Genomic DNA, 15,090 nt, shown 5'->3' with positions numbered 1-15,090 from the left:
ACGGAGGTTCCGAGGGTTAACGAAATCTTGCAGATGAAAGTGATCTTCACCAATTAAGCAATTGTTAGGCAGCTTTTTATTTCCGCAGTTCTTCTCGTGAATCGAGAATGTGTGATTTTCCACCACATCGGAGATTTCAGAAAATGATTATTTTTCAACCACAACGAAATAAGGAAGTGTAGCGGACAATCATCAATACTCATCCAACTTAAATCGTTGAAAAAGCATCATTTTAGTCGTAAATGAAGGCAACTCCTAGAAGTTTACTGATGAACTCAAACATCAAAAAAAGCGTCGAACAATATATTGCAAGTGTTAATTGAATTTATATTAATTGAGCGATATTGAGTTATGAATTTCTTTACACGTCGTTTCAAGTGAGCTTCCTAATATCAAACCACCAATTCATCATATATTTCGGAAGAAATTCAAACGTTTCGTTAAGATGTAAGAACGTCTATGGTTGAATTCTAACCACATTTGGTTATGCGCTCTAATTCATAAATGGTTCTTTTTTCTATCAAAAGTAGGTAACCAAAAACGACCGTGTTCATCGCTAGATGTAAAGAAAACAAACAGCACAATGCAAATGTGTGTGTGATATATCAAGGGCGTTTCAATATGCACACAAAATAAGTTATGTTTGTGTAAGATTTTTCCGTTTGTGTATGTGGCCGATAGTTTCACGATAACCCGTAGATAGCGCTGCGGAACAAGCGCCAAAATCAGCCTTCAGTGGTCAGTCTGGGTATCTGGTGTCTGCGCCTCAACCCATCGAAATTTTTTTTTTTTCGAAAAATAAATGTTATTTTCTACATAAGAAATGTAGAAACCATACCATTTATCTTTTTCATTCTATATTTTATATAAAAAAAATGGGACAAAGAAAAAAAAGTTGAGAAAGTTGCCTCCCCTATAAATTTTTGTTCTGTATTCACTAAAGATGTTGCTTTAAAACGAATGTATATGTGCATTTTTTAAGCATCCGCAAATCACATCAGTTTCAAAGTTTAAAATCAAAATACTCTTATATAGTTTGAACACAGGTTTGCCTTACTCTTACATATGAAAAAGGAATTGACATATCGACAAGTCAATCGAACGCAACCAAATTGAAACCACAGTATAGAGGAATCATGGATTACTTAATGTGAGGTATCATGGGCCAACTACATTTTAGTGGTTTGATATCCAATTATGATTCAAAATACATTTTTTTTTATAATTTGTGAAATGCCAAACGGTTTGATTTGGGATCTCTTAATTTGGTGGCCCACAATTTCCCAGACTTCATAAAATTACAAAAAAAAAACTTTTTTTTATAAACAACCAGGATTTTAAGAAATTATTAAAAAAAAAATATTTTGTCAAATGGAATTTAGAAAACGTGAATATTAGTTTTTTTTTTATTTTATTCCTTTTCTATAGAAGTTATGGAGAAAAAAGGCAAAATACTATAAACTACCCTATTATTCAATGAGTCAAACGTCTTGAAAAAATCAAATCCTTCGTGATCTTTAAGAATTTGGAAAAGGTAAAAAAAACATAAATAGAATTGAGAGAGCAATCAAGATATCATCCACAAGCTTAATATTGATGTAATTTTGCTATACCAACACTGTTGGTGTAATTTTTTTTCCGAAAATCATTTAATAATTCAGTTACCTGTCTGGGGCAAGATGAAACAAAATGCAAATCAATGTGACACTTTGTAAATCTCGTTTCCATAGGATTAAATATGATTGTTTTGTATCACGCGTTTTTTAACAGAAATATTTCACCCATCAAAACATATATATTTATGGTTTTAGCAAGTAGAATGTTTTTAAGTATGTATTTTTAACATCGTTATGTAAATGCAGCATGCATTTTGTTTTTCTTATAATTTTTTTTTATTATATCTCAAAATCCTGAAATATCTATGTTTTCGAAGGCTCGCAAACAAATACCTTTTCTGATGAAGTTAAAGCGTTTAGAAGCAACAAGTCAATTTACGTGAGAGTTCAACTTTATTCTTTAGTAAATGTATAGTTTTGGTGAAGTTTTTGTTGTTATTTGAGGTAAATGTTTGATATTTAAAAGAAACCCTATCAAATGGCAAAGTTGGAAGGAAAAATTTACAGGAGGATAGGGCGAGAGTCTAGGAGATTGATTGAAGGCATTGTTTTGTAGTTAAAATTTTATAAGCCTAATGTTAACAATTTTAGCCACTTTTGAATGATGTAGATATTGAATCAAGAAGTTAGATCCTTCAAATAAATTCCAAATCCTTAAAGTTTTAACAATTCGATTGATTTTTGAAGGGCTGCACCCTTCGAAATACATTGATTTAGATAGTTATAAATGAATGAATGAAAAAGAAAGTCTGAAACCTTCAAGAAAATAGCTCTCTTGCATATTTCGAGAAGGTTTTTAATTATGAAAGGAGCTAGAGGATTTTCAATTTCAGGTTTCGTTTTGAAATTATGCTAAATTTCCAGTTTCAAGACTCTTGAATGTTTGGAAACATTTTTACCAAAGTGTACCATGTACTACACCCACAAATCAGACTCTACTCCAATAATGAACTTCCTTGGAGGTTAAATTAGTGGTATAAGATTCAATGCCATTCCGGCATTAGCAAGCTTTCTAATAACTGCACCCATAGAAAAGGTTGTTAACACTAAACGTACCGGAGGCGGTCAAATGACGGTTTTTGAACTTTAAACGATGATTACGCCTTATATAATTGTTTTTTCGCAAATTTAACGACAGGACTAATTTTGTTTTTGAAATGTAAGTATTTTTGTGTTTTTAAATTTTTTTTAAGTGTTACGGTTTTCGAATAACGCATGTGGTATACCTATTCATACCGCGAGCGGTCAAATGACAGCAAACACCATTTTCGCTAATACTCTCTTGTTTCTAATTCGATTTTTACAAAATTTATAGTTTTGAAAAGCTTATAACGTGACTCAAATATGCTTCTCAGACAATTTTCAGCTACAATCAATAACTTTAAAGTTATTTACAGTACAAGAAAAATTTTATGAAAAAACATGCTTCAGGAAAAAGGCTGTAAATCAGTTATTAAGTGCTCGAAAAAAATTTCACTTAGCGCCTAAAAAAGCTGAAGTTAGAAGCTATATGTTGCACATATGGAACATTTTTTTCAAATTTTTTTAAGATCATGGCCACAAAAAATGTAAAAAAGTTGTGTAAAACCCTTACTTTTCAATCAATCAACCGCCAAAGCTGTTCCTGTTGCAGTAGAAAAATTTTAAAAAGTAGATTGGAAAGTTGACGTAATTTGTCACATTTTGGCATCTTTAGATTTTCAAAATAAGAAATACATAATTTATGACGACTTTTCAAAGGTAGCTGTTTTTTGAACTTTTTATGAACCTGGAGTTTCTGAGACAATCCCTACACCAAAATTCAGCTTTGCAGTGGATTTTGAGTATGTTAATCTTAGGTTTTGGCAATAAAACTATATGCAAAAGAAAGCAAATTTCATACCGATTCTAGTGATGTAACTGTATTGGCGGTGCAATGCTTTAGAAAAATATGATAAATAAAACAGTGAAGTAGTTTCTGAATTTTGAAAAGTCAGCACAAATTCTTGCTTGGCAGACGGGCGCAGTTGGTGGTAATATCTCAAAGCTATTTTGCACACGAAGACGGGTGAAAGGAAACGAAAAAACAAACAAGCATTAGCTCAAATTTTCTAGTTTTACTTTCAGAAATATATTTATTATATTTTTGTAAAGCATTGCACCGCCAATGCAATTACATCACTAGAACCGGCATGAAATTTGCTTTCTTTTGCATATAGTTTTATTGCCTAAACTATACGTTAACGTACTCAAAATCCAGTGCAAAGCTGAATTTGGGTGTAGGGATTGTCTCAGAAAATCCAGATTCATAGTTCGCAAGTTCGCAAAACAACTACCTTTGAAAAGCCGTCAAAAATTATGTATTTAGTATTTTAAAAATCTAAAGATGCCAAAATGTGACAAATTACGTCTACTTTTCAATTCACTTTTTCAAAATTTTCTACTGTAACAGGAACAGCTTTGGCAGTTGATTGATTGAAAAGTACGGGTTTTACACAACTTTTTTACATTTTTTGTGGCCATGATCTTAGAAAATTTTTAAAAAATTTTTCCATATGCGCAACATATAGCTTCTAACTTCAGCTTTCTCAGGCACTAAGTGAAATTTTTTTCGAGCGCTTAATAACTGATTTACAGCCTTTTTCCTGAAGCATGTTTTTTCATAAAATTTTTCTTGTACTGTAAATAACTTTAAAGTTATTGATTGTAGCTGAAAATTGTCTGAGAAGCATATTTGAGTCACGTTATAAGCTTTTCAAAACTATAAATTTTGTAGAAATCGGATGAGAAACAAGAGAGTATTAGTGAAAATGGTGTTTGCCGTCATTTGACCGCTCGCGGTATGAATAGGTATATACAAAGTATCGGTATGTTTAGTGTTAAAATCCAATGCCAATTTAGGCGGCATCCATGAATTATGTAACGCAAAAATGCACTTTTTTTACCCTAGCATGTCATAAATCGCAACGCTGCGACGCACCCTCCTCAGAAACCACGTAACGTTGATAAATAACAATAACGATGATATGTTTGAAAAAGCACTACTGACATAAGAACTCGAACTCCCAAGCAAAATAATTCATAACCACTAAATCAAAGCTTTTCAAATCATATCATCTTGGGTACAGTACACTTTTCAGGGCATTTTCGGCACAGAGAATTGGAAAAAAGGCATTGGACTCTTGCAACCTCTTCTATGGGTGTAGGCATAAAAAAAGTACGTTACAAGCATCACTCACAAAAGATTGTAATTTTGGCACAATTATCTTAAGGATTAAAGTTGATGTTTTACTCTGACCGGTTGAGTAGCTAGTTCAGTTTTATAGCTGGCCAACCCCTGAAGATTGATCATTTAACAAGAATATTGCATTTGGACAATTTGTCAGGTTGAAACTGTTTACAAATTGTTTGAACAAAACTGTATGTGAATGTTTTTTTCTATCAATGTTGTTGATTGAAATTCAAAGTTGATGTTTGATTACAAAGCCACGAAAAGTTCACATATATCCACCAATCTTATTGGTTAAGTTTTGGATAAAATATAAAATATTATCTCCAGATGATTTAAGAACGGTAAATTCACTTCGGGAGCTGTCAGATGTCTTTTGCTTTATAATTTCAAAGGGAACACGTGCTTAAATTTTTTTTTGCTGCTCATCTTCTCTGAAATACCCCGGATAAAAAGGAAGCAAAATTCTTGCTTGTACCGGCAAATATAAGAACACAGTTTATGGGCATCAGGATTACGACATCGAAACGATGCACAAAAATGGGGACTCCTACTTGACATATGTATGTATGTTATAAAGAGGCAAAGGGTCGCTAAAAATAGTGGCGAAATGTGTCTTCTGTTATTTACCTATGCGGCCGCGAAAAACGAAACAACAACTGGCAAGGAAGAGGGAGAAATTCCACTTCAAGAACACTTTCTTTAGAATCCCGACACCAACACGATTTGTAAGGCGTGGATGCGTGGTTTCGGAAAAATGGTCCCGAAAGAAGGGAGCTGCACTTTTCGGTTTATTTGCCGTTTTTTTTCCTCCATCTTTTTATTCCGCGGTTGATGGGAGTTTTGCTGTTGGCAGCGCTAATTAACATGCAAATAGTCGTTTATCAAGTGGAAAATGCATGCGTACATCAACTCTCAAGCTATCTCTCGTTGCCGTGCGTCGCCATCTCCATTCGGGTTTCAAGTGTGCATAAATTAAACTTTGTCAATTCATAACATGTGCTACGTGTGTGTTTACAGAAGGCAGCTTCCAGAACTCGATTAAGAGCATGCCTGTTTGTGAAAGGAGCTCAAATTAGCCTGAACTGTAATGGTTGATAATTAAATGATAAAACAATGGCATTGCTATTATTATAAATCAGAATTTACACAGCCTCTTTAAAAAAAATCACAAGATACATATGCAATTTTTTTAAACAAGAACTCAAATTTTTTTTTTTTGTAGCTCCTCAATTTAAACCAAAAAATAGTTGCTTCAATCGAAACAGTTCAAATTATCTAAAACCTGCAAAGCAGTCAACAACGCATTAACACAGGTCGATCACCCGATCTCTTAGTCCTACCTCATTATGAAATAATGACTTTCGATCTTTTCGAAGAGCACGAAAAAAAGTCGTTAAAACTAGATAGTTGTTGAGTAAGTCTCGCCACCAGATCTTCCGACAACGATCTTGTTTCTTGCCATGTTAATTTGATGTTTGATTATATGGTACAGCACGCTCTTAGAGCCCATTTCCGATACCTACCCCGCTTGGTTCTAGTTCTGGTAAAGTTCTGCGCTGCACTGCTTCTAAATTGGTGGTCGTGTTAATGACTCCGATTGTGCGTTTCCGGAAGGGATGGAAAGTACGGCGGCGACCGTTTTCTTGATGAAGAAAAATGGTTAATTACTGTTTTTGTGAGCCGTTTATTGTCCAGTTCAGGTGAAAATCGAAACACAACTCGTGTTGAAAGCCGTGCGTTTCCGTATAAATTGAAAAAAAAAATTGGTTTGAATTGTAGATGGATCTGTCTAGGATCAATAACTATCGAATTAAGCTAGTGCCTTATGCATCTCAGGACATATAAGATTATTTACAATTAGCGTATTTACAAATTTTATTATGTAAATTTAACAAAACTTTGTTATTTATGTGTGTCCATGTTTTTTTTTTGCATGTGTGTATTTTCATATATTTTTACGTGTTTTTTTGTAGCTAAATCCTGGATGAAACTGGAAAAATGGGGAAATTAACTTTGATTAGCTAATCGCAGTAGATTTTCGGGAAAACCGTTCAAAACTTTAAATGTTACAGGTTGGGGGCTTTTCAAGTTTCATAATGGCTGAATTATGATTTCCGATGGAAATTGCCATCTATTTCACACCCTTGAATTTAACTACTTTGAAATATATTTTGGAATCGCACATGAGAAAATGATACGGATTTAAATACGATTAACGTAGATGTAAACAATGTGTTTTTTCATGAATTTCACACATTTCCCATCGACTTTGTTTTGAAACTTATAAGCGTTTAGCTCAAGCAACCAAAAGTTCGGATATCACTTAACGAACTAACTCATAAGTTCACTCTAGCTGTACAATAGTTCTGTGGAACTTTTTTGCTGTTATAAATGCTGTTTCGAGGTCCACGGGACTTCATTCTTTATCAAGTTAAAAAAAAGCTTTAGTGTACTGTTTTGGTTTCTGTTTCTACTTTTAAGGAACTTTAAAGTTGAAAAAAAAAACAATTTACTTTTAATGTACTTCTACTGTGCTGCTTATAAAAGTGCTTTTTGAAGCTGGTTAGAAATTGTTTAGCAATTTATGCGAACTTTTTATCAACATTTAAATTTGTTTACACAGCAAAAATTATTTCCTGTAAAATTACGTACAGGAACAAAAAGAAGCAGGACATTTACTGGAATTTTACAGGTCGAAAACATGATTACGTGACATTTAATTTTTAGTTTACAACTTTTTTACAGGACATTTGCTGTAATAATAAATAAATCTTCATTAACTTTCAAGGAAAACAATTTAAAATTACAGGTTTTGTTAATTACAGGTGATTTATTTTAAAGGTTGCAGTTTTCAGTGACACTTAATAGTCATAATATTTTTTTGTGTAGCTACTAAGAAATTTCCCAGCTCAATTGCCGTGTATGGAAAATACGCAAAACTCATAAAACGTATGCTTGTTTTGTTCAGATGTGAGCGCGTGGAGACAAATGCCGCCAACACCAATTTGTTGCAATTAGTACAAGCTTTAATGTGGTTTATTAGTTTAAAAAATCCACTTGCACGTTTTTGCTTGTGAAACTGTGATAAATTAAATTTTAAAGTTGCAATAAATTCTCTTGAAAACGTCGTAGAATGTTTAAATCTTGAACATAGAACAAAGAACATCTCATTCATGTAAATCCTCATCAGACTACATTTAAGTTTAAAAAACTAACTAATAAATCACTTTCAAAATAAAACCTTCATAACTCTGCTCTGAAAAGAGATAAAGATTTGATGTATTTAACAAAGTTTCATATTTCCACGTATTCTACAACTTTGTAGTATAAAGTAAAGCTCTCTCTATTGAAATAAAAAAAGTTAGAATTTTCAATTCAATTTTATAGTGCACTTTGACTAACTTTAAGTTATGAAAAGCATTTAAGTTATGAAACATGTTTGAAGAAGCAAATGTTCTGAAGACATTTAAGAGATAAGATGAAAACAGAGGCGCTACGAAAAATGTTGCATTTTTAGCCCATTCTGAGCACTGCACAGTGGTTTAAAACTCGAAAAACGTGATCATGGGCTGTTTGAAAGCTTGAATGTCAAAATAGCTTTATGATATGATCTACAAAGTTTCATTGTTTTTGAATGCGCATATTTCATTGTAATTTTTTTCCTGATAAATTCACCTATAAGTGAGATATATTTTAAATTTTTTGTATTTATCATTTTACCATTATGACGTATGTATGTATGTATGTTGGTAATCCACCATGGGTGCACGGATTCACCGCAGTTTCTGCCAAAGTATGGGTTCACATGCATTCTTTAGATTATTAGGTTCGACAAATCTCCAATGAAGCGCGCCACCATACCCGGACCCCATGGCTTCGTATGAACTGTTATGTGGTGAATGTATTGCGTGTGTTGATGTAGGTATATTTAGGAAGAACGAATCAATCAGGTGGGCTAGTTTACTTACAGGTATTCCGGCATCCGTGTATATACCTGGCCAGCTGGCAACTGATTGAACATTCCAATTATATAGTCAGTTATATAATGAAACACATCTTACCTGTAGGCCCGCTTATGGGATTCGAACCCAAAAGTTTTTCTTGCCGATACCGGGAATCGAACCCAGTACGCCTGGCGTACCAATACCAGACTCGCGCCAGCCTATCCACTAGACCACATCGGCGCTATCATTTTACCATTATGACGTCTTCAAAAAAAAATTTAGATCATCAAATTTAAAGAAACTTCTGTTCAGGATTATCCCTGATGGAAATTAAAGATATCATCAGATTTTCTCATGCCAATTCAAAACACTATCACACATTCGATCGACAACTACTGGACTGTATTTAATTATAATCTATTACAAACTATGGCCACTCCGGCCTCTGACATGCCCATTCCGGGCTTCTTACACTGGTCATCTGGCCGCTTACTTTAGAACCTTTCTCTAAGGCGGTTAATCGGGAAAAGAGGTCGAGTCCAGACCGAACGTTGTGTCGATCCTTCCAGCATTCGTCCTCGGCGCCGACATTAGCTGAAGGGTTTTGCCGTTAGCCGTTAATTTTAGAAGCATGGCGATTCATTTACTGGGCCTTTTAATCACACTGGGTTTCCAGGAACAACATGTTCATTCCTAAACAACTTCGTTGAAGACGTCAAGGCTCTATCATTTGAAACAACATGTTTAAAGGATTTTTTTAAAAACTAACCTCAAAAACGAAAAACTCGTATAACTTATTTCGAAGCGAATTTTGAGTCAAACTTTGTATGAGAGAGTTGTAACAATTGTAAAACTACACAACTTCATAAAAGGTGTCAAGTCACTATTTCCAAGTAACCATTAGCATCAAGATAATCAGCATTAAATCAACATTTCTAATGCAAGTTAGCATTATATCAACATTCATAATGCTTTTAATTTTAAATCAGCATTATTGGTGCATAGAAGCAATGAAAAAATCGGTGTGACCTAAACAGTACTTGAAGTTTAGATTTCTTAGCCCACCTCATCAGCAACAAGAGTGGTCGAAAAGGTAAAGGCGCAAGGAAAGATAAAGGCTGCTGCGGGATCCTCGGTTCGAGACTCAACAAATGTTATTCATAATTCAATTATAATCACTTCTCATTTCATAGAACCCTCATCAAGCAGGTATAACCCTTCATTCAGCAGGTTGATTGATGTTGTAGATAAAGATTTTATTTTTTGAATTTCCGTTTCTCATCAATCACGATCAATCAATTAAAAAATTAAAAGGCGTTCTAAGTATGCATTGTAAAAGCTTTTATACGGCTAGCGAAAAATGACGTTTTGATAATGCTCTAATTCAGCATCAGCAGCATAGCGGGCTGAATAAATGCTATCACAACATAGCCTTTGATAAGCATTACATCAAAGGCTATGTTGTGATAGCATTTATTCAGCCCGCTATTTCGTTTTTTTAGCATTGAATCTGCACTATATACGCATAAGTGCAAAACAAGAATTAATTCAGAGTTATATATGGGAGCATAGTGATGCTTAAAGTCTATGTTTAAGTGCTTATGGTTACTTGGGTTTTGAAGTTTAATGGTACTTTTTGGGAGATTTCTTTAAAAAATGGCATGTTTTTATTGTTCAATAACTCTAAAAATTGCAAACATATCAAAACAAAAATATAAACATTAGAAAGTTCAATCTTTCAACTTTCATGGACATATACATAGTTTCAATTGTATGTATGAGGTTTTACTACTGAAATAACTAACTTAAAGATGGTAGATTGGTAAATTTCAGCATTTTTTCACACACTAACATAAGTTCTCACTTTAACGCGAAAGTGGCATAGTTGGCTGATCGAGGAATTGTTGAATCGGCTATGCTAAAACTTTAAAACTGGCATCTTTCATTGAAATAAGCCCGGGCTTTGTCTAGATTTATTAACTTTATTTGGCAAATAAAAACAAATTGTGTTTTATTTTTTTTTTATTTATGCCTCAAAAACGAAATTTTGCGAGTAATTTAAGCAAAAAGTAAGGTTTTTTTGTATGATACGAAAAACAATTTCAAATCTGTGGATGAGTTTTGATGGATTTTTTCAGTTTTTTTGTTCTCGATTTTTATTGAGTAATTCATGGGTTTTTAAAAAAATTGCCAGAATATTGGCCAGATTTATGATCGCCATTCAGGAATAAAAAACCCGAAATTTTCCAGGATTTTAGATAACATTGCTAGGATTTGTCCAGCTCGTATTAAAGTGTCTATTTCCCGGCCATTTAAACGTTCCCGGGAATCGGGAAATCTGACGATCCGTTTCCCGGAAATTCTCGGGATCCCGGGAAAAATTGAAAATGAAGCTGCATGAAGTTCTTAACCATCCATTGCGTACAAATCCATATCGATATGGTATTTTTTTCAATTTTAGGTAGTAGTATTGCAAAACATTTTAAACTTTTTTAATGCCTCAAAAATTCTATAAGGGTCATTCCATGTCAAGGGTGCACAGCGAAAAAACAAATCTTATCGAAAATTCGCCAAACTTGACCGACAGACTTTCTGAGGCCTACAAAACATATCCTCAATTTTTGAGAATGATCTGCCCACCTCTCGTTCCAGGTCCTCTTTATTTCAAGATTTTGAAAATTTATCATTTTCAAAATACATTATCTCCGGACTTAAAAATCGTACCAAAATGATAAAATATGCGTTGTGTAGATTTTATTCAAATCTATCGATTGTTGTTATGAATTTTTTGAAATTGTGATGTTTCGAATGTCAAAACATAGCTCTGAAAATTGAAATCTATAAAAACAATATTTTTCTCTTTAAATCAGAAATTGAAAATGTTGCCCTGAACTTGTTGAAATTGATGGCTCTAAATGGGCTCTGAAAGCAAATTTTCATTTAGGAGAAAATTTAAAGAGCAGAAGGGTAAAGTTATTGTAAATTCGCTTCTTTTTAAATGAAGAAACATCAGAGCTTTGAAATTACTGGTAAAACAATATGTCAGCAACATACGCCTTTTTAAATTTTGAAAAAAAAAAACAAAGATATTCCGCGCCAAATAAACAAAAGAACAAACTGTCGGTCAGGCTAGAAAGGGGTTTTTAACAACTTTACAAGCCCACAAGTTTTGAAACAAACTTTTAACAGAAATAGAAAATCAATTTTCAATTCCATTGGCTGTTTCCTAAAAATAAAAATTAAAATATCTGAAAGCGCAAGTCCAATTGATTGCAGAGATGCCTTCTGATTGATCCGCCATATGAAAATTTGTTAAAATCTTTCAAAAAAGGTTTTTTTTTAATGAAATTAATTTGCGGCTTTATCGGTTAGGGCTAAATAGTTGTTAATGAGAAGTTTTTTTTTTTAAAGTTGTTTAAAGAACGAAAATTCAATCAATTATCACACAAACATAACACTAAGAACAAAAATCCGATCATTTTCTGTCTAATTTTGTCACCTATCCTCGTTATTACGAACCTTGCAATATTTGAAAAAAAGTTACATTTAGGAAAAATTTACCTGTTCAGCCCGATGAATCAACGAAATTGTATTTTTTTTCCTCGAAAGTTGGGTGGCACTTTTCAACTGGGATAGCATTTCATAAAAAGCGATCGATGTACACTCTGGAATCGCTATTGCGTACTGTTAAAAAAAATCATCCATCAATCAAAATCGAGTGTCCTGTCAGTATGGTCAGTGCTGCAATTTAAAATAAGGAAAAGATAACAAACAAAAAAAGTTACGTTAAAAAAAGAATCAAATTGCGCAGGGCGGCGCACAAACTCCCAACTTTGACGGGCTGAAATTTCTCTTGCAGATGATATTTTTTCATGAAACTTTCACTTAGTTTCAGTTAGTTAAACTGTAAAGAGTTTGAAATTCATCAAGTTTTGAACATTCTACGTGCACTAGGAAGAGAGGTACAGCTACTTTAGAAAAGTTAGAGATAATTGAGATTGTCTTACAAAATTAGTAGTAACTCCACGGGTTACTCTGTCAATTTCCGCGTTTTCATCTCAAAATTTGGTAAAAGTTACGTTATATTTGAATGAAGAAAAATCAGTTTGTTCTCAAATATTTAAGTGAGAATGGAGATACATGATCCCCTTTTTTTAAATTTTATCATATCTTTTTGGAAAAAATTGGAAACTCGCCCTCTTTTGCAATCTTTGACAGCGTGTAATTTCAAGTTCCTATGCTCTCAAAGGTGAAACGATAGCTCAACCCGTAGATGAACTAGAACCATTTAGATGAAAAATATACCTTTTTGAACTCAAGGGATCAATTGAACCCATAATGAACATTTAAGCTATCTTTGTCGGAAAAATTTCTTTGCAATGGTTGTTTTTTTTTCGTTTTTTCAGTGCGGTTAGAATATTTTCAAAGAATGCAGAAAAATATATAATTTAGATGACAATAGTGGTCGTTCCTAATCTGTCGTGTATTCTTTTTTTTTGGTTCAAAAATGTTAAGAGTGCACTACGATCAAAAACTTTGCAAGAGTGGAAGGGGATGAGAAAATGATTGTATACTATTGAATTAAATATTTCAAACCGTATGAAACTTGATATTTGTTTTGATAACTTTAGTGACATTAATAAGATACGCGTTCCAAAGGCCTTATATTATTTTTTGTAGATTGAGATTCATAACATTTTTATAATAAGAAATCAAATTCTGTTGACAAAAACATCATAAAAATAATTTTTTTCACTCTTCATATTGTTCTAAACTTCTGAGGACAGCAACTCCATGTTATTTCGTCTTCCGGAGTTTGTGGGTTTTTCATAATTTTTCCCAAAATTTTTTTGCAAATACAGTTTTTTATCTATATTGCCTATTTCGATGATATTAACATTTCCACAGCGTAATTGTTTTTAACCCTCTACAGCAATCGAACCCATTAAAATTTTTCATAACATTTTTAAGCTTAGATAATAAATGCTAAACATTTTGGATTTTGGTGATATGAAGTCCATTCTGTCGCCAGAGCGAATTCAGAAGATTCCCTATCGGCCTGAGGAAAACAACCTCATGTTCCAGTGAGAGATGTGTTAGCTGCGATGGACCTGACTATATGTGCGAGATTTATCTTTTCCTAAAAGCTATCGATCTTGATCTATAATGTTTGTTATATTTTTTTTTCCTCGACAATATTGTAAAGTAGACATAACTAATCTAAGTAAAACAAACAAAAACAGATTGTGGCTTATTAAAACCGTTTCAAATAAATTAATTGCAAAAATAAAATAACATGTTTGGAATATTTCAATTCATCCAAAATTCAATTTCTTAAATTATTTCATGAGTTCAAACTAAAAAAAAACTTTTCCAAAAAGTTTTTTTTCATGAATCTCTAAGGCAGTGATGAACATATAGAGATATTATCAAAGGAAAAAAAAATACTTTTTTAATTCATTTAGTAGAACGTGAACATTTATCATCCATACCGTCAACTGGGGCAACATGCAACAATTTTCAAATTCAATGGCTTCTAAAAAACTTATGTTTACAGTTAATCGTATCCTTTATGCATCAAAAGTTTTAAGGATGCTGGGGCATCAAATTGACGTAGTTAAAAAAATTTCTGGTTTCTTCAGTTATTTTCAATTTTCTAAAAACATGCGATTTTCACCCTCCTTAGAAAATGGGGTAACTTGCAACAAACTTTGTTTTTAATGAAAAATCTTATGAACACGTACGAAAATTCATAGTTTTTAATATATTTGCGATGCCTTAAAGGTCAATACGCATGAAAACACCATTTGCAGTAGTTTTTGGGTCTGTAAAAACAAATTTGCACATTTTTTCTGAAAATAAGTATGCTGCATACATTTAGGGGTTAAATAATACTACGAAAAATTCTACAAGCTGAAATCATAAAAATAAATGTTCGAATGAATGAAATTTAAATGTTAACAAACGCGTGATGCAAAACATTCATATTCCAACACATGGAAACGAGATTTACAAGGTATTTCTTTGATTTGCATTTTGTTGCATTTAACCCCAGACACCTAACTGAATTTAAAAAATATTCATTAAAAAAAATTGGGTGATTGTTCGAAAAATATTTTTACACCAACAATGTTGGTATAACATGAGGAAACCTGTAAAAAGTTTGTAGGTAATTTTATCAAGACGATCCGTCATACTGGGTAAAGTTTTTTTCGGCATCAAAAAATATTAAAATTTGTACATTTATTGCTCGATTTTTCAAATTTTACATAAAAATAAAAAACTTAAGACATCTAGCTTAAGATGCAAGAAATTATGT

Source organism: Uranotaenia lowii, chromosome 1 (genome assembly GCF_029784155.1).
Source record: "Uranotaenia lowii strain MFRU-FL chromosome 1, ASM2978415v1, whole genome shotgun sequence".
NCBI classification, from domain to species: domain Eukaryota; kingdom Metazoa; phylum Arthropoda; class Insecta; order Diptera; family Culicidae; genus Uranotaenia; species Uranotaenia lowii.
The sequence above is the reverse complement of the archived record's forward strand: the minus strand, read 5'-3'. Positions refer to the sequence as shown.